Source organism: Orcinus orca, chromosome 10 (assembly GCF_937001465.1).
Source record: "Orcinus orca chromosome 10, mOrcOrc1.1, whole genome shotgun sequence".
NCBI classification, from domain to species: domain Eukaryota; kingdom Metazoa; phylum Chordata; class Mammalia; order Artiodactyla; family Delphinidae; genus Orcinus; species Orcinus orca.
The window spans coordinates 92591253-92611566 of record NC_064568.1 but is presented as its reverse complement, the minus strand read 5'-3'; the positions used below and the strand labels follow the sequence as shown (position 1 = coordinate 92611566).

General features: G+C 39.5%; 1 protein-coding gene across 1 annotated transcript in view; it reads left to right on the top strand.

Moving 5' to 3' along the window:
* Positions 1-6513: 6513 nt before the first annotated feature.
* Positions 6514-20314, top strand: part of CAP2 (cyclase associated actin cytoskeleton regulatory protein 2) — a 136552-nt gene continuing 122751 nt past the window's right edge. The window contains exon 1 of the mRNA XM_004273543.3: positions 6514-6836. The gene's annotated coding sequence lies outside the window, so the exon portion shown is untranslated. The remainder of the gene's footprint in view (positions 6837-20314) is intronic.

The window sequence follows — 20314 nt, the reverse complement described above, 5'->3', positions numbered from 1 at the left end:
TTTCCAAGTGTGAGATCTAGCCGGGAAAATTATTTGAAGTTAATCCTTCCTGTTTTGTTGATGACTCTTGACCTAAAACAGGCAGAAACTTGGATAACTAGAGTTGTCCATTGTAAAATGTTTTTAGATGCCCTGACTAGGAATATACCTGATTAGACGGAGTTATTGTTTTGGAATTTTCCACTTGCTGTCTTAGTGATTCCATGAAATTGCAGGTCAACCCACTTTTTATTTCATATGTATTAAACATACTCTGTATTTAATACATGCTAAGTATTTAATATATATGTACAACATTAAATTCATAATAGACCACTGATTGTTATATTTACTGTTTAAAATTATTTTGAACAATGAAAGTTTCTTCTAGACAATGCATATTTTCTAGGTTGTTCTCTAACTGAACGTTATGTGTCAAACATTCAGTTCAACCAATATCAGTTGAGAGCCTTCTGTGCGCCAGGTGGGTGGTGGATGGATATTGTGGCATTTCCATCACTTAAAAGAGCGTTGTTAATTCTGGGTAAGTTCTAGGTAGACTTCTCCACATCCTTCAGTCTTTCCTTCTTCCCCACCATTAGCTGTTCCATCTTACAGCAATATTATATATTACTTTTGCTGTGATCAAATGAGACAGGCAAGTGTGTTCCCCTTAATAAACATAATCTTAGTTTTTAAACTGAAATCTAATTCTCTATTTTAGCTATACATTTTGACTTCGCTTTTAACTTACAGCGACAAAGTATATCACATAGAAAACATGAAAAGAAATGAAAGAACATACAAATACTAGTGTGTCATGTTAGGATGAAATGATTATTTTTGTTCTATATTTTCATTATTGTTTGTTTGTTTGTTTTGCCCGTACCACATGGCTTGTGGGATCTTAGATCCCCGAGCAGGGATTAAGCCTGGGCCCACGGCAGTGAAAGCACCGAGTTTTAACCACTGGACTGCCAGGGAATTCCCTATTTTCATTAGTTTTAAGATATTCCATTCAAATGAAAGATAAATAAGTTTGCCTTATTACTAATAAACCCTTGTCTAACCATTGGTTTCAGGCAACTCAGCTTCTCGAGCCTTCTTTACACTCAGAAGAATTAAATACCGAGTTGGCCCTTTTCTCTATACTCTTTCTGGATTCATATTGATACCACTAGGTCTCCTAAATTCTCTTGGATAATCTTTCTCCCTTAGACTGTCTCCAGACTTTGAATCTGGCTGTTATTAATTCTGTTTTTATTAATATGGCTGATTATTATAATTATTGGTTAATTTTAACTAATTATAATTAATCCTATTACTTCTCATTAATTTTGTTTTCAAAGTCATCTTATTTCTTCCCAATAATTAGAATTTTAAAAATATGTATTAAACACCATGGGCAATGGTTTTATTTTCTGTACTATTTCAGACACACTTGTCTCTTTCTCTGAGCTCTGACTTTAAATCTGGATTTGTTTCAGTAAGCAAACCAATGGAAACTACTTACCATTGATTGCATGTCATGTTCTCCTTGGTTAGGGCCACTGTGTACAGCTGGGCAGGTGTCCCCGGCACAAGGGCACCTGGCCAACAGGTGAATGGAGGCTCTTTGTCAACATATGCCAAGAGGAAGAGACTATGGAAACTGATGAATTCATAAAAGTGCTAACAAAAGATCAAGATAAAAAAAATAAATTACATGGGACTGAGTGAACTGATGAGGATGATAATAATTTTTGTGACTTTCTGTTTGAATAAAAAAGAAAGACTATGGGCAGCACTTTCTTTAGCGTTACATAATGACATAAAGTAAATTTGGACTATGTATGGTCCTGCCTTGAGGCATTTAAATATAGACAGGGGAGACTTGGAAAACAGAAAACGGGGGAAAAATTTAAGAGTAATTTCTTTATATTGATATTTTAATGAATAAACAGTATATTTATTCAAATTCCAAGGGATTCAATGACAGAAGAGATAAATATGGACTGGAGTATTTAGGTATAGCTCCAACAAATCAGTGGAATATAAAAAGAATCCTTAGGTTTAAGACCAGCAGTCTTATCTATTTCTAATGACATAAAATTTTCATGCAGGGACAGTCTTATCCACAAAGTGGATTATTAGAGACATGCCCGGTGGCCTGAGTGGTGTCCACTAGCCCTTGTCATCTTCTCAGATGCCTCTGAACCTTACCCCATCCCCCCCCTCGGTGCCTGGGATTAGTGAATTATTCCTTTGAGTTAAAGTATGACCATCACAAGATGCCCTTTAAAAAGAGAAGATATTCCCAAAAGATTGAACATACCAAACATGATCTGCCTGGATAATTCTGTTCAGCAAGGCTGATCGCACCTCTGTTCTGAAGAACCAAAGCCTCTGTTCACCTGAGCCTGAGATTCTGTCTTTGCGGAGGGACTTGGAAAGAAAACGCAGGAAGGAACCAGTTCTCTGTTTTGCACTTCCATAAAATCATTGATATCTCGGTCAATATTTCGACATAGATGACTCCAAAAAAATAAGATAAAAGCTATGGATCATCTCCTCAAATAAATGCACAAAGCCTAAAACATAACACACGATTCATGGAACTCACAGACTCCTGAAGCCTGTCTAGGGATCTCAGGTTAAGAATTCACTGAACAAATAAAAAGTGTCATTTTTAGTGTCTGCAGTGCTAGGGAACCTGGCATTGCTCACCTTTGCTTTCTTCCCTTTACAGTTCATCCACTCACCTTCCGTGCTCATCTTTCCCAACCCCCCACCCCCACTCCCATTTGTGGGTGGACTGAATTATCAAAATAATGACTGAGAATCCTCACCTTGGGGAAAAAGAGGGCTGTGTGCTGCTACCTCCAATTTGTTTCCATGTGCCAGAACTATGTAACCAAGAACAAGGTGTAGCCAAAGGAGGCTGGGCCCATGTGCGGTGGTGGAGGAGAAGTGGGCAGTGGAGGTGGTGTTGCAAAGGTTATATGATGTGGCCCGCTCTGCCGTACTTTGTAGCTGTCCCATCCAGTGAAAGCTCAGTATAATTCCTCCACATCAGGGACAATCAGACCACAAAGTGTAGCCATCAAAGAATCCTCTCTCTTATAGATGCTGGGTCAGGACATACGGAAGTAAATCAGATAGAAATCTTTACTAAGGACCTTCACATGACAAAAGTTTGGAATATTTTAAATTTGTTTTTAGAGTCTTTGACTTCTCGAGCACAAGCTTCCAATGAAGAGGAAGAGGGTCAGGATGCAAGAGCTGAGCTACCCCGGTTCCCTCTTTAAGAAGAAAGAATATAAAGGCCTCATTCACATGGTAAGTGCTCAGTAAGTTTTATCTATGATTATTATGCTCTGTTTGCTGAGTGTGGTATTCTCAGCATCCACAATGTGTGTATCAACTGCTGATAAAATTACCATTGATAACTTCCCACTTGGGAATTGTTGAAATGAAATGCCAACTCTCATGGGACATTGGTAACATGTTCTTCAAAACTTTAACTCCTGAGAAGGCATGTTTGTGGAGGCATGTCATCATTCTCCTTTCCTCCTCATTGGCTGGGAAAAGCTCCCAAAAAAGGACACTGTGTTCATTGGCTGTTGCTGGTATGGTCTCTTACTGGAAAAGGTGAAAGGGGATTCAGGTAAAACAGCAAGGGGACTATAGTCTGGTCTCACTATCTCAGCAGTCATGAGGGTAGAATACGCTTCACAGAGACCTGGGGCCCTAGCATAACTTCATTTAGGGCACAACTGAGAATCCAGGGACCCATTCTCTCTCCTTGCACCTCTTTGAGAAGCATGAACACTGCTTAGGAAGTGGGTATATTTGCATTCGTTTGTTTCCATCCAATACATCCCTTTGGGGGAGAATTCTTCAGCAAGCCAGCTCAGAGATGGTTAGCCGCCTGCATGCCAGACTGCTCCACAGGTGCCCTTGAACCTCAGGAGCAGATTCTGGGAGAGGATCATGGAAGTCTGGATTTCACTTGATTCTTGTAGAAGCTTTATAGACTGTGAATTTCAAGGTCCTGAGTCACCTACTCTGTGTTGAGATCCTAGCAAAGCCCCTTCATATAAAATTGTCAATTTAAAAGTTTTACACTATATAAAGAAAGGCAGAACAGCACAACCATTCCAAAGATGGCCCCCCCTCTCCCCCATGTGTCTATTGTGTTACCAGCTTTCTGGTACAGCCTGGCTGGTGGCAACTGGAATGTTATCCAGAGGGACAAAATCAATGTGGAGGAGTCGTCTCAGATGCAATGTAGAGGACCAAGGTGGAATAAGACGAGAATACTCTTAGTTTTGGCAACGAAGGGGACATTAGTTCAAATTAAGTGTAAGGAAAAGGTATAGAAGTTAACATAGCACCAGCCTCCTTGTACAACAGATAACGAGATAGTCTGTTAAGGAGAAAGGCAAGGGTTTGGGTGGGAATATCAAGGTCAGAAAAGATTTAGAAGAGCCCAGCATCTGTCCACTTCTTTCCAACTCCACCACCTTCAGAACTAATCCTGTAAAAGAAAAATGTATCAATAAATATGTACTCAATGACTTTTCTCTGTGTCAGCCTCCAGAAAATAGCCTTGAACCTTTAAACAGACATTATCTTTGCTTTCTTGGAACTTTCAGGTCTAGTTGGAAAATATGGACAATAAATGTTAGAGAGTTGTGAGAAAGAAGAGTTCACTGGCGGGGGTAGCCCTATTGGGCATGCGTCACATAGCAGACGGGTGCTGTGTGAGATGGAATTAGTTAAGGGAAGAATTCAGGCACCGGCTTAAGACTCAAGAGGCTTAAGACCCTCCAAACTAGTGAATTATTTCTTAGAGAATTTCCCTGTCTCCTATCTTTTTCCAATCCTAGACAACATCACCAAATTAACTGTTGTTATCATGATTCTGCTTCAAAACTGTCAACAATCCCCCAGTGCCTGCCCCTTAGGGTTCAAACAACTTAGGCTAAGATTGAAGGCCTCCATCTGCTGGGACCTATCCTTTCTTCCCAGATCTGGGTCGCACAGCTCTCCATTCCAGCAAAGCTCACCCACTGTCCTTCATTCATGTCCCATCCTTTATCACCTCTCCATCTTTATCCCTGCTGTCCTTTCATCTTGAGTGCCCTTCCCCCACTGCCCATTCTTATTGTCATTTCTGCTTGAAGACTCAACTCTTACTTCCACCAGGATGCATTCTCTGGTCCCCAGCACTAGAAGCAACCTGCCTCTTCTGCACGTCCACAAACTTTGTTCATATTTCTCTTAGGACATGTTTTATATAGTCTTTCTTACACTGTAGTTATTTTTATACTCTCTTCATCATCTTACTATCTTATAAACCTAAGGGGAGGATTTGTGCCTCATTCACCTTTATACTCCATAATACTTTATACTCCAGTGCAAAATACACTTAGCTGAAAGAAATGCTCTATTAATGATTGCTGAAGTTAATGCTAGAGAAAAATAAGTCATGTTAGACTGGATGCTTGAAAGTTTCCTTTGAACCTGTAAAAATTGGTTCTTAAGGATATATTATTTTTGGCATCCCTGGAACATAAATGTATATATATAATTTCATTCATTCATTCTTCAGTATAAATGTATTAATTACCTACCAAATGCAAGACATGTGCATGATAGGGACGGCACTGGCCCTGGATATTTGCAGTGTATGCATTCATTTAGCAGTGTTATCAATGACATAAGCAATGTCATTTTGTTTCCCTTTTTTCCAGACAAAGGGGAGCAAAGAGGCACTCCTTATCACCACTGTTGGACAAGAGCAATGTGTGATAGGAAAAACCTTCATTCAAGTTGTGACCTGTGGTGTTAGAATAAGCCTTGTAATGCACAGAACCAAATTACATGCAATTTAAACACTGACAGAGAATATTGGCTTTTTAGATACCCATCCTAGTGTTTGTTTGGAAATATTGCTTTAAGAAGTATCGATTACACCCACCCCTTCTCTCTTCTCTGTAATTATTTTCCTAGCATTCATTCAATGAAGAGCTTTAAGTCTACTTTTTCAGATGGAAATAAACTAATGAAAATTGAAAATCAGTGTTTTCCTTCTAACAGTGTTAACAAAAAAGTAAAAAATCTCCAATTTTGTAATTACAGTCAACTTATAAATAGGAATGGCCACAAATACGCACAATAAAAATAATTGGTTTAGGGTACATTTATTTTTAAACAATTAGGCAATTTTTTAAAAAGATGTATGTAAAGTGCATTTTAAAATATATTTTTAAAATGTCGTTACAAAATATGAGCGCATCTCAGCTTGATGTCTAGCTAAAGCGTTGCTTGTCCACCTCCCTCTCCAGCCAGGACCTTTATCCCTATCCTGGGGTTGGGGAACACACAGGCCCGTCTCTTGCTTCTTAAGGACCCATCATTTCTCTGCACAAGTGTTTGAGGATCCAATCTGTGGCTCTTTCAGCCAGGAGCCTCCCGGATCTTTCCAGACTTCTTTGCAATGCCGCCTGATGCAGCGAATTCATTTCTTTCAGAGCCTGCCGCCCTCTGCCTTCCTCATCTCCCTCTCTTTTCTCCCACGGCCCATCTGCCCCTCCTTTCCTCCATTCCCCTCTCCGCTCCCCTTTATTTCCACTCCCCACCCGCAGAGCTTGGCTCTCCTCCCTTCCTCCCTCTCCCTCTCTCTCCCCCTCGGCTTGTCTGTATTTGGAGCTCCCGGAAGCCGCCGGCCACTCTCCCCAGGAGCGGCGTGACTGACACCGACTCCTACTCAGGGGGGAGGAGGAGGGGAGGAGGGCAGGCGGGAGGAGGGCGCGAGGGGCCGAGCAACGGATCGGCATCGCCCAGGACCAGACCGCAGGACCCCCAAACAGGTAATCCGGAGCAGCCGGGCCGGGAGGGGCCGGCGGGCAGGTGCGGGGGGGCGCTCCGAGGCCGCGCTCGGAAGTTGCGCTCAATGGGTGGGGTGAAGAGGGGCCGGGGCGGGCGGCGCGCGAGGAATAAAGACCGGGCTGGTGCCTGAGGGGCCAGGATGTCGGGGACGCGGGCGAACGCGGGGCCTGGGTGCCGGGGACCCGGGCGCGGGCGTGCGGGCGCGGGCGGGCGTGCGGGCGCGGGCGGGCGCCCCATCTGGGTCAGCGCAGCGGCGCTCCCTGCCCCCGCCGCCTGCCCCGGCGCGCGCTGGCCTGCCCAGAAGGCGGTGCGGCCGCGGAGCGGGCTTGGGGCTGGACGGATGGCCAAGGCCTTGCGGCCACGCTCCAGGCTGGTCTAACTTTGGGGCTTCTCGCCAGTTTGGCTCTGAGCCTCAGAGGGGTGCAGGGTCGTTGGGGGTAGGGCTGTCATCGGACTGAATTTGACCCTAGCCAGGAAGTGCTGGAAAGGAACGGACCTGGCTTCTCTGCAGAAACTGACTTGAGGCCATGAGTCACTTTAAAAAAATGCGAAGGCCACTGAGGCATTGAGGGACAGCTCCGAAGAGGTCACCTCACAGCTGGGTCTCTGTCTCCTTTGGGTAGAGGGTTGTTTGTGGAAGTAGCCTCGGTGTCATCACTTTGGGGACTAATAATCACATATGCAAACGGCCTTGCCTTCATTGCCATCAGAGTGGTATCCGGCAACACAGATAGGTTTGCAAGTTTCAGCGATATTTGAATTGGTGCGTTCTCTAAAATGAGTGAATATGGGTGACTACATTTAGTGTATTGAACTAGGATTAGGTCCAAACGGCCAAAGTGGAGATGAACACAGCAAAAAGGATCAAGAAGCTTTGATTATGTGGTCATGGGAATGCAGAAGTTATGAGACTTAAACCACCAAAGTTTACCAGAATTGTTTGCAGAGTACTATTTCTTTACTGCTTACATAAGACTTCTTTTTTATTTAAGGAACATAGCTTAGAATTCTTGGTAAAATATCTAAGACCCCTTAATGTAAGATTCAACTGTGGAGTGATCTTTGGTGAAATTGTTCTTATAGTTACTAGAGTCTAATTAGACTGTAAGCCTCTTGAGGGCAAGGATGGGGTTTTGGGTAGTTTTTACTGCACCAAGAAGTATTTGACTCACAGCATGCAATGAGCAGGCAATAAAAGTTTGTTAAAATGATTTACCCAATAGTTTGAGTGTGGCTGGATCGTGACTTTTTGAAGATACCACATTATTTTACAAGGAAAGACTACTCTACAATTCCCAAATGTAAAAATCCTTAATAAAATTAGAATCGAAGTACTATATAAATATTTATTAAAGTTAAAGAGAAAAAATTGAGAAATCAAGAGAGTGACTGTCAAGGTGGTCTTGGCTAGTAGGAAATAGATTTTTTGCTACTCATTGTAGAAGTGAGAAGTAATTTAACTTGTTGATACAGTAAGGTTTGGCAAACTTTTTGAGTAAAAGGCTGGATAGTAAACTTGTAGGTTTTCTTGGCTATGTGGTCTCTTTAGTAACTTCTCATCTGTGCTGTTGTAGCTTAAAAGCAGCCATAGACAATACCTAAAGGAATGGTGTGGCTGTATTTCACTTTATTCATGGACACTGAAATTTGAAGTTCGTATAATTTTCACCAGTAATGAAGTAGTCTTCTTTTTTTTCAGGCATTAAAAAATGTAAAATTCATTTTTAGCTTGGGAGAGGAGGGGGAGACACAAAAACAGGAGGGGAAAGGGGGCAGGTTTGTCCTGTTGTTAGTAGTTTGCTACTCCCCCCTACCATGTGGTAGAGTTTGGAGAGGAACCTTTTGAGAGAATTAATGGGCCAGATTCTCCGGGTGCCTAAGTCATACCCAGGCATTAAGTTAATGCCTTCAAGAGTAGCATTAACTTATTTTGAGCATTACAGCATTTTGTTTTGTGTTAAATATTTCCTAACAGACATCTTTATGCATGAGGTTTTATTTATTAACGTCTTTATTGGAGTATATTTGCTTCACAATGGTGTGTTAGTTTCTGCTTTATAACAAAATGAATCAGTTATACATATACACATGTTCCCATTTCTCTTCCCTCCTGCATCTCCCTCCCTCCCACCCTCCTTATCCCACCCCTCTAGGCGGTCACAAACCACCTAGCTGATCTCCCTGTGCTACGTGGCTACTTCCTACTAGCTATCCACTTTACGCTTGGTAGTGTATATATGTCCATGCCACTCTCTCACCTTGTCACAGCCTACCCCTCCCCGTATCCTCAAGTCCATGCTCTAGTAGGTCTGTGTCTTTATTCCTGTCTTACCCCTAGGTTCTTCATGACCTTTTTTTTCTTAGATTCCATATATATGTGTTAGCATATGGTATTTGTTTTTCTCTTTCTGACTTACTTCACTCTGTATGACAGACTCTAGGTCCATCCACCTCACCACAAATAACTCAATTTCATTTCTTTTTATGGCTGAGTAATATTCCATTGTATATATGTGCCACATCTTCTTTATCCATTCATCTGTTGATGGACACTTAGGTTGCTTCCATGTCCTGGCTATTGTAAATAGAGCTGCAGTGAACATTGTGGTATATGACTCTTTTTGAATTGTGGTTTTCTCAGGGTATATGCCCAGTAGTGGGATTGCTGGGTCGTATGGTAGTTCTATTTGTAGTTTTTTAAGGAACCTCCATACTGTTCTCCATAGTGGCTGTATCAATTTACATTCCCACCAACAGTGCAAGAGGGTTGCCTTTTCTCCACAACCTCTCCAGCATTTATTGTTTCTAGATTTTTTGATGATGGCCATTCTGACCGGTGTGAGATGGTATCTCATTGTAGTTTTGATTTGCATTTCTCTAATGATTAATGATATTGAGCATTCTTTCATGTGTTTGTTGGCAATCTGTATATCTTCTTTGGAGAAATGTCTATTTAGGTCTTCTGCCCACTTTTGCATTGGGTTTTTTGTTTTTTTGATACTGAGCTGCATGAGCTGCTTGTAAATTTTGGAGATTAATCTGTTGTCCGTTGCTTCATATGCAAATATTTTCTCCCATTCTGAGGGTTGTCTTTTTGTCTTGTTTATGGTTTCCTTGGCTGTGCAAAAGCTTTTAAGTTTCATTAGGTCCCATTTGTCTATTTTTGTTTTTATTTCCATTTCTCTAGGAGGTGGGTCAAAAAGGATCTTGCTGTGATTTATGTCATAGAGTGTTCTGCCTATGTTTTCCTCTAAGAGTTTGATAGTGTCTGGCCTTACATTTAGGTCTTTAATCCATTTTGAGTTTATTTTTGTGTATGGTGTTAGGGAATGTTCTAATTTCATACTTTTACATGTACCTGTCCAGTTTTCCCAGCACCACTTATTGAAGAGGCTGTCTTTTCTCCACTGTATATTCTTGCCTCCTTTATCAAAGATAAGGTGACCATATGTGCGTGGGTTTATCTCTGAGCTTTCTATCGTGTTCCATTGATCTATATTTCTGTTTTTGTGCCAGTACCATACTCCCTTGATTACTGTAGCTTTGTAATACAGTCTAAAGTCAGGGAGCCTGATTCCTCCAGCTCCATTTTTCATTCTCAAGATTGCTTTGGCTGTTCAGGGTCTTTTGTGTTTCCATACAAATTGTGAACTTTTTTGTTCTAGTTCTGTGAAAAATGCCAGTGGTAGTTTGACAGGGATTGCATTGAATCTGTAGATTGCTTTGGGTAGTAGAGTCATTTTCACAGTGTTGATTCTTCCAATCCAAGAACATGGTATATCTCTCCATCTATTTGTATCATCTTTAATTTCTTTCATCAGTGTCTTATAATTTTCTGCATATGGGTCTTTTGTCTCCTTATGTAGGTTTATTCCTAAATATTTTATTCTTTTTGTTGCAGTGGTAAATGGGAGTGTTTTCTTAATTTCACTTTCAGATTTTTCATCATTAGTGTATAAGAATGCCAGAGATTTCTGTGCATTAATTTTGTATCCTGCTACTTTACCAAATTCATCAATTAGCTCTAGTAGTTTTCTGGTAGCATGTTTAGGATTCTGTATGTATAGTATCATGTCATCTGTGAACAGTGACAGCTTTACTTCTTTTCCGATTTGGATACCGTTTATTTCTTTTTCTTCTCTGATTGCCGTGGCTAGAACTTCCAAAACTGTGTTGAATAAGAATGGTGACAGTGGGCAACCTTGTCTTGTTCCTGATCTTAGTGGAAATGGTTTCAGTTTTTAACCATTGAGGACGATGTTGGCTTTGGGTTTGTCATATATGGCCTTTATTATGTTGAGGAAAGTTCCCTCTATGCCTACTTTCTGGAGGGTTTTTATCATAAGTGGGTGTTGAATTTTGTCGAAAGCTTTCTCTGCATCTATTGAGATGATCATATGGTTTTTCTCCTTAAATTTGTTAATATGGTGTATCACGTTGATTGATTTGCATATATTGAAGAATCCTTGCATTCCTGGAATAAACCCCACTTGATCATGGTGTATGATCCATTTAATGTGCTGTTGGATTCTGTTTGCTAGTATTTTGTTGAGGATTTTTGCATCTATGTTCATCAGTGATATTGGCCTGTAGTTCTCTTTCTTTGTGACATCTTTGTCTGGTTTTGGTATCAGGATGATGCTAACCTTGTAGAATGAGTTTGGGAGTGTTCCCCCCTCTGCTATATTTTGGAAGAGTTTGAGAAAGATAGGTGTTAGCTCTTCTCTAAATGTTTGATAGAATTCACCTGTGAAGCCATCTGGTCCTGGACTTTTGTTTGTTGGAAGATTTTTAATCACAGTTTCAATTTCAGTGCTTGTGATTGGTCTGTTCACATTTTCTATTTCTTCCTGGTTCAGTCTCGGCAGGCTGTGTATTTCTAAGAATTTGTCCATTTCTTCCAGGTTGTCCATTTTATTGGCATAGAGTTGCTTTTAGTAATCTCTGATGATCTTTTGTATTTCTACAGTGTCAGCTGTTACTTCTCCTTTCTCATTTCTAATTCTATTGATTTGAGTCTTCTCCCATTTTTTCTTGATGAGTCTGGCTAATGGTTTATCAAATTTGTTTATCTTCTTAAAGAACCAGCTTTTAGTTTTATTGATTTTTGCTATCATTTCCTTCATTTCTTTTTCATTTATTTCTGATCTGATCTCTAGGATTTCTTTCCTTCTGCTAACTTTGGGTGTTTTTGTTCTTCTTTCTCTAATTGCTTTAGGTGCAAAGTTAGGTTGTTTACTTGAGATGTTTCCTGTTTCTCAAGGTAGGATTGTATTGCTATAAACTTCCCTCTTAGAACTGCTTTTGCTGCATCCCGTAGGTTTGGGGTCGTCGTGTCTCCATTGTCATTTGTTTCTAGGTATTTTTAAATTTCCTCTTTGATTTCTTCAGTGATCACTTCATTATTAAGTAGTGTATTGTTTAGCCTCCATGTATTTGTATTTTTTACAGATCTTTTCCTGTAATTGATATATGGTCTCATAGCGTTGTGGTCAGGAAAGATACTTGATACGATTTCAATTTTCTTAAATTTACCAAGGCTAGATTTGTGACCCAAGATATGATCTATCCTGGAGAATGTTCCATGAGCACTTGAGAAAAATGTGTATTCTGTTGTTTTTTGGATGGAATGTCCTATAAATATCAATTAAGTCCATCTTGTTTAATATATCATTTAAAGCTTGTGTTTCCTTTTTTATTTTCATTTTGGATGATCTGTCCATTGGTGAAAGTGGGGTGTTAAAGTCCCCTACTATGATTGTGTTACTGTCGATTTCCTCTTTTATGGCTGTTAGTATTTGCCTTATGTATTGAGGTGGTCCTATGTTGGGTGCATAAATATTTACAATTGTTATATCTTCTTCTTGAATTGATCCCTTGATCATTATGTAGTGTCCTTCTTTTTCTCTTGTAATAGTCTTTATTTTAAAGTCTGTTTTGTCTGATACGAGAATTGCTACTCCAGCTTTCTTCTGATTGCCATTTGCATGGAATTTCTTTTTCCATCCCCTGACTTTCAGTCTGTATGCGTCCCTAGGTCTGAAGTGGGTATCTTGTAGACAGCATATATACCAGTCTTGTTTTTGTATCCATTCAGCCAGTCTGTGTCTTTTGGTGGGAGCGTTTAATCCATTTACATTTAAGGTAATTATCGATATGTATGTTCCTATTCCCATTTTCTTAATTGTTTTGGGTTTGTTATTGTAAGTCTTTTCCTTCTCTTGTGTTTCTTGCCTAGAGAAGTTCCTTTAGCATTTGTTGTAAAGCTGGTTTGGTGGTGCTGAACTCTCTCAGCTTTTGCTTGTCTGTAAAGGTTTTAATTTCTCCATCAAATCTGAATGAGATCCTTGCTGGGTAGAGTAATCTTGGTTGTAGGTTTTTCTCCTTCATCACTTTAAATATGTCCTGCCACTCCCTTCTGGCTTGCAGAGTTTCTGCTGAAAGATCAGCTGTTAACCTTATGGGGATTCCTTTGTGTGTTATTTGTTGTTTTTCCCTTGCTGCTTTTAATTTGTTTTCTTTGTATTTAATTTTTGATAGTTTGATTAATATGTGTCTTGGTGTGTTTCTCCTTGGATTTATCCTGTATGGGACTCTCTGTGCTTTTTGGACTTGATTAACTATTTCCTTTCCCATATTAGGGAAGTTTTCAACTATAATCTCTTCAAATGTTTTCTCAGTCCCTTTCTTTATCTCTTCTTCTTCTTGGACCCATATAATTCGAATGTTGGTGCATTTAATGTTGTCCCAGAGGTCTCTGAGAGTGTCCTCAGTTCTTTTCGTTCTTTTTTCTTTATTCTGCTCTGCAGTAGTTATTTCCACTATTTTATCTTCCAGGTCACTTATCTGTTCTTCTGCCTCAGTTATTCTGCTATTTATCCCTTCTAGAGTATTTTTAATTTCATTTATTGTGTTGTTCATCATTGCTTGTTTCCTCTTTAGTTCTTCTAGGTCCTTGTTAAATGTTTCTTGCATTTTCTCTATTCTATTTCCAGATTTTGGATCATCTTTACTATCATTATTCTGAATTCTTTTTCAGGTAGACTGCCTATTTCCTCTTCATTTGTTAGGTCTGGTGGGTTTTTGCCTTGCTCCTTCATGTGCTGTGTGTTTTTCTGTCTTTTCATTTTGCTTATCTTACTGTCTTTAGCGTCTCCTTTTTGCAGGCTGCACGTTCGTGGTTCCCGTTGATTCTGGTGTCTGTCCCCAGTGGCTAAGGTTGGTTCAGTGGGTTGTGTAGCTTTCCTGGTGGAGTGGGCTAGTGCCTGTGTTCTGGTGGATGAGGCGGGTGGATATTGTCTTTCTGGTGGGCAGGTCCACGTCTGGTGGTGTGTTTTGGGGTGTCTGTGGCCTTATTATGATTTTAGGCAGCCTCTCTGCTAATGGGTGAGGTTGTGTTCCTGTCTTGCTAGTTGTTTGGCATAGGGTGTGCAGCACTGTAGCTTGCTGTCGTTGAGTGAAGCTAGGTCTTGGTGTTGAGATGGAGATCTCTGGGAGATTTTCGCCATTTGATATTATGTGGAGCTGGGAGGTCTCTTGTGGACCAGTGTCCTGAAGTTGGCTCTCCCACCTCAGTGGCACAGCCCTGATGCCTGGCTGGAGTGCCAAGAGTCTGTCCGACACACAGCTCAGATGTGTAGCACAGGGAACTCTACTCAGTACTCTGTAATGACCTACAAAGGAACAGGATAAGAATTCTCTTCAGAAACCCTGCTAGTGTTGGAGGGTCTCCTGCAGAGGTGGGGGGCAGCTCAGGCTCACCATGAGGACAAGGACACTGGCAGCACGAGGTTTTATTTTTAATTCATCAATTATGTAATATACATAAGAATAATTTGCTAAGTTTATGTAAGCTATAAACATTATATTCAGTGACCACCTGTAACCCTGTCACAACTTTAAAAACTAGGGCATAAGAACTAGATAATTGTGAAAAGGTAACCCACAGAATGCGAGAAAATATTTAAAAGTCCTATATCTGGTAAGGAACTTGTATCCAAAATATATGAAGAGTTCTTACAACTCAACAACAAAAAGATAAATAACCCAATATAAAAATGGTCAAGATATCTGAATGGCTATTTCTCCTAAGAGGATATACAAATGGCCAATAAGCATATGAAAAGATGTTCAGTATCATTATTCATCAGAGAAATGCAAATCAAAACTACAGTGAGATACCACTTCACACCCATTAGGATGGCTAGAATCAAAAAGTCAGTTAATAAGTGTTGGTGAGGATGTGAAGGAATTGGAACCCTTATACGTTGCTGGTGGGAATATCATCTGGTGCAGCTGCTTTGGAAAACAATTTGGCACTTCCTCAAAAGTTAAACAGATTTACCATATGATACAACAGTTTCACTCTAAGTATATATATCCAAGAGAAATGAAAGCATATGTCCACACAAAAACTATTCACAGATGTTTATATCGACAACACTCATAACAACCAAAAGGTAGAAACAACCCAAATGTCCATCAACTGATGAATGGATAAATATAATATGGTATATCCATTCAATGGGATATTATTTGGCCATAAAAAGAATGAAATACTGATACATGCTACAACAAGTATGTACCTTGAAGACATTATTCTAAGTTAGTCACAAAAGACCACACACTGTATGATTTTCTGTTCATATGGAAATATTCAGACCAGGGCAATGAATAGAGACAGAAAGTAGATTAGTGGTTTATTAGGGATGGGGGTTGATGTGAGGGGTGGGTGGTAATAGTTAAAGGGTATAGCGTTTCTTTTTGAGCTGACAAAATGAACTAAAATTAACTGGTGATGGTTTTGAACATCATCATATTGTACACTTCAAATGGGTGAATTGTATCATATGTGAGTTGTATCTCAATAAAGCCATTAAAGAAAATAAACAGAAGGCTAGAAAAAAAGAACTAGATTGTTACCTATACTGTTGTATCTTTCTTTATGCCCTTCTCCTATGCCATTCCTTGTGCCCCTCCCAACCCTGGATTTTGTGTTAGCCATTACCCGATTTTATTGTAAAATAGTTTTATGACATATGTAAGTATTCCTACATAATTTTGTTTACCTTTGCTTGTTTTTTTGATTTATAAAAAGGGTATATATAGCCTCACTTTTAAAAAACTCGAAATTCAGTTTTAAAGAATTATCCCTATTACTGTGTGTAACTGTGTATTATTTGTCGGCAAATATTCCGCAGTTTATTTATCCATTCTCTTACTGTTGAGCATTAGGGTTGGTTCCCATGTTTTGCTGCTTTGGAGACTCTTTTTCCATGTGTCTTGACACATGTGCAAGTTCTTCTGTGTGAATGTGAATATGCCATGTATTTTAATGACCAGAAACAAGGTTGATTCTCCTTCTGACTTATACATTAATGGTATATATCCCCAGCTTATTCATTCCCCCCAAACCACCAAGTGATTAGAACTGATATCCTGACTTCTCATCCCATTTAAATTCTAGTTGTAATATCTATTTTCTCAGAGGTGTGGAAAAATACTATTCTAAAATTTTACAACTGAATTTCACAGCAGCCTCACTTAACCCAGTCACTTACAGGCATCTTCATCTTCTTATGTCACCTGGATTTAGGATAGGACAGAGGACAACTTTATTAAATCCAAGGGATATTATTTTAAGCAAGGTACATAAGTGGTTACTAAATTTCACTAACATTTTTCTTTGTATGTGTATAGTACTGGGTGCTCTAGTGTTCCTTTTCTTTTTTTAAAAAAAAGATTTATTATTTTATTTATTTTTGGCTGCTTTGGGTCTTAATTGCGGGCAAGCGCGATCTTCACTGAAGCATGCAGGATCTTTCGTTGCAGCATGTGGGCTTTTCTCTAGTTGTGGCATGCGGGTTTTCTCTTCTCTAGTTGTGGCACGGGCTCCAGGGTGCCTGGGCTCTGTAGTTATGGTGCACGGGTTCCAGAGCGTGTGGGCTCTGTAGTTTGTGGCACACGGGCTCTCTAGTTGAGGTGCACGAGCTCAGTCGTTGTGGCACCCAGGCTTAGTTGCCCCATGGCATGTGGGATCTTAGTTCCCTGACCAGGGATCAAACCCTCATCCCCTGCATTGTAAGGAGGATTCTTTACCACTGGACCACCAGGGAAGTCCCTGGTCTAGTGTTTCTAACATGATTTAGTTGGTTATCCTGGTAAAAATAAGCCAATTGGAAATGCGGTGTTTTAGTCTTGGGCTCTTTCTAGGTCTGCCCTGATTCAGGCTATGAGCTTTTGCTGTTCATTCAGGAGATTTCTACTTGTACCTGGAAGGGGGCAAGCACCCTAAGGTCAGAACAGGCTGTTGTAAAAGAGTTTTAGCGGTTTTTTTTTTTATTGTGGTAAAATATACATAACATAAAAAGTTACCATTTTAACATATACAATTAATTCAGTGGCATTAGGTACATTCACAAAGTTGTACAACCATCAGCACCATTCATCTCCAGAACTTCTTCATCATCCCAAACTGAAACTCTGTTCCCATTAACGATAACTCCCCACTCCCCTCTTCCTCCAGCCCCTGGCAACCTCCATTCTACTATCTGTCTTTATGAATTTGCCTATTCTAGGTGCCTCATATAAGTGGAATCATGCAGTATTTGTTCTTTTGCATGAGCTTTTATATCCAGGGGAATTCCATCTTGTTTTGTTTTTCTAAAGTACACCCTTTTCCCACTTACGGAAAACATTTTCTTTTACTGAGAAATTATGTAATAATTTATATTATTTCCCTTTCATTATACAGCCCTATATAGGAAGGGACATAGGAAGCTGTCTAAAACAAGAAGAACTTTCAGTTATTACGGATGTGACCTTCATCTGCCCTACTTAATTAGACATCTAATAATCCTCGCTTCTTATTGACCACTTAGCCAAAAGGAGAAGGTGTAATAGTCCCCAATTTTTAAAATTTTGCACCTATGTGATGAATGGATGAATTAGGTAACCTTTGAGGTTCCTAATGGCTCCCAGCTTCCCAAAATTGAAAGGCCATTCTGCAATATAAAAGTCTAATCTAAAATAATTCTTGTTTTGTAAGAAGGGTATTAAAGAGCAGGAGAGTGGGAGACTGAAAACAGAAGTGTGGTGGTCTAAATGGTAGTGTTGAAGAGGAGGATGGTCCCAGAGGAGCTAGATGCTTCTGCTCACCTCTGTCCAGGGGCAGAAGGCTCAGATATCTGACATAGTGAGTAGGTTGATGGAAATGTCCATTTAATTAGTTGCTTGGCATTAGGTAGACTCAGTGCAGAAGTCTTTCCCCTGGCATCATCTTCTAGCATGAGAGAAGCAGTGGCAAGAGATTTTCGGGGGTACAGTGCAGGTTCACAAATATTTAGGCAAAATTTTTAAAGTTTGAGTATTGATCCCCCCTCTGTTTTCGTTCCTTATTTGTTTCTTAGTACTCTCATGGTGCCCTCTGACTGTTCAGAATTCCCGCTGACAACCCTCTATTCCCTCTCCTTCCGCCCTGCTTCCAATGGCCTCTTTCTTCATCAGGACTCCTCCTTCTCAGTGTCTCTTATGAATGGAAGGTGGATGATTATCTAAATAAAGTTCTTCAGTAACTGAAACTTTAAAAAAGAAGTCTGTTAATGCAAATGAGTCTCTACGTATACAGAATTAGGGGTGAGGCTCATTTTTATGCTTCTTACTTTAGGCTGAGAGTCTTCAAACTGGGTGCATTTACTATATGCAAAGACTTCCCTAAGGTCCATGCACATGAGTGTTTGAAGAAAATAAATTTACAAATCTTCATCTTTCACAAGTGCTTTTTACCTAAGACTGATCTTCTAGAGAGTGGGTTTGTAACGGAGATGCAGGTTCCCTTTCACGCCTCCTTTTCTTTTACAGATCTTGTGTTTTCTAAATCTTCGTTAAAACAAAACAAAACAAACAAAAATAACCAACTGAAAGTTCAATCTAATCAAATTGTAAACTGATGTTAAAGGGTAAATTTTAAAAGCCAATGAAATCATGATTCTTATACATATAAAAAAATTAACATTTAGAAAAAGTCTTAAAAAATGAGAGAGCCAGAAAGGTCTTACAGTCAGTTGAAAGGAGACCATTGATGGGAATGCTAAAATAAATTTTCTTAATAGATGTAAACAAGCTTCCACCACAGTGGGAGAGGGAAGTCCAATGAAGTTCCACAGGATAAATTTTATTTGCATGCCTATAGACAGTTATTACTTGCTTTACTATCAGTTTTCTATAAGTTAACTTTTTAAAAGTTAATTAATTTTTGGCTGTGTCAGGTCTTAGTTGCAGCATGCAGGATCTTTCATTGTGGCATGTGGGCTTCTCTCTAGCTGTGGCACACGGGCTGCAGAGTACATGGGCTCTGTAATTGTGGCATATGGGCTCACTAGTTGTGGCATGCAGGCTCAGTAGTTGCGGCACGCAGGCTTAGTTGCCCCACGGCATATGGGATCTTAGTTCCCTCACCAGGGATCGAATCCACATCCCCTGCATTGGAAGGCAGATTCCCAACCACTGGACCACCAGGGAAGTCCTTACAAGTTAACTTTTATCTCTACAGAGTTGTAAAACAGCCTAGTGGTGGACAACAAATGGCTGAAATAACTCAGATGGATGAGTAGTTAGCATACTCACTAAATTTCAGTCTTCCCCAATTTTTTCTTACACTGGTGATTTAAATGATTTTGATATTTCATCACCATGTGATGTTTAGAATATAACTCAGGGAGTTCAAAAAATTGAATGATATTTCTATGACAAAATTTCATCCATTTGCATCTCAGTGCCAGCATTTACATTGATAAAAACAAAAATTGAGAATCGATGTTCAAGCTTGACTCATTCTAGCAATAAGTATACTCATCCACATATGCATGAGATAACTGAAAAATAAAAGAGCTCCAAAAAGAGAGGTTTCCAATTTTAAAAAAATGCTTTTTATCGACATTTATTAAATATTTGTCAACATTTGTAATATTTGTGTTGTTTTGATAAGTTCATTCTAATAAGAGTTACAGTGGTAACAATTAGAAGAGCACTCTTTTTACCATTGAATTTAAATAAATAAATATATATATATGCTTTTGATGCAGAAAAGTATGATAGGGTAATGAATAAAAGACATTAAAGCATAAACTATGTAAAACTAGGATAAACTCTTATAAGGCAAAAAGAATGGAAATGTAAATTAAAGGAGAAATACAATCATGCAAAAATTTTTGACTGTCAGAGAGCAGCCTGTTTATGTATTCTTTTAAAATGAATGATGATGAATTTCAATGGATGTATTTCAGCAAGTGATAAAATAGGTTTACTTTTACATGTCAACATTTACAGAGTACTGGAAATTACATTCTTCACAATAATAAACATTTTGGTGAAAGTTTTTACATGTCAACCTAAAAATGTGCAAGAGGGATTTACAGATTTCTTTTAGGTTATATACAAGTAAGAATTTGAAAATCCCTTT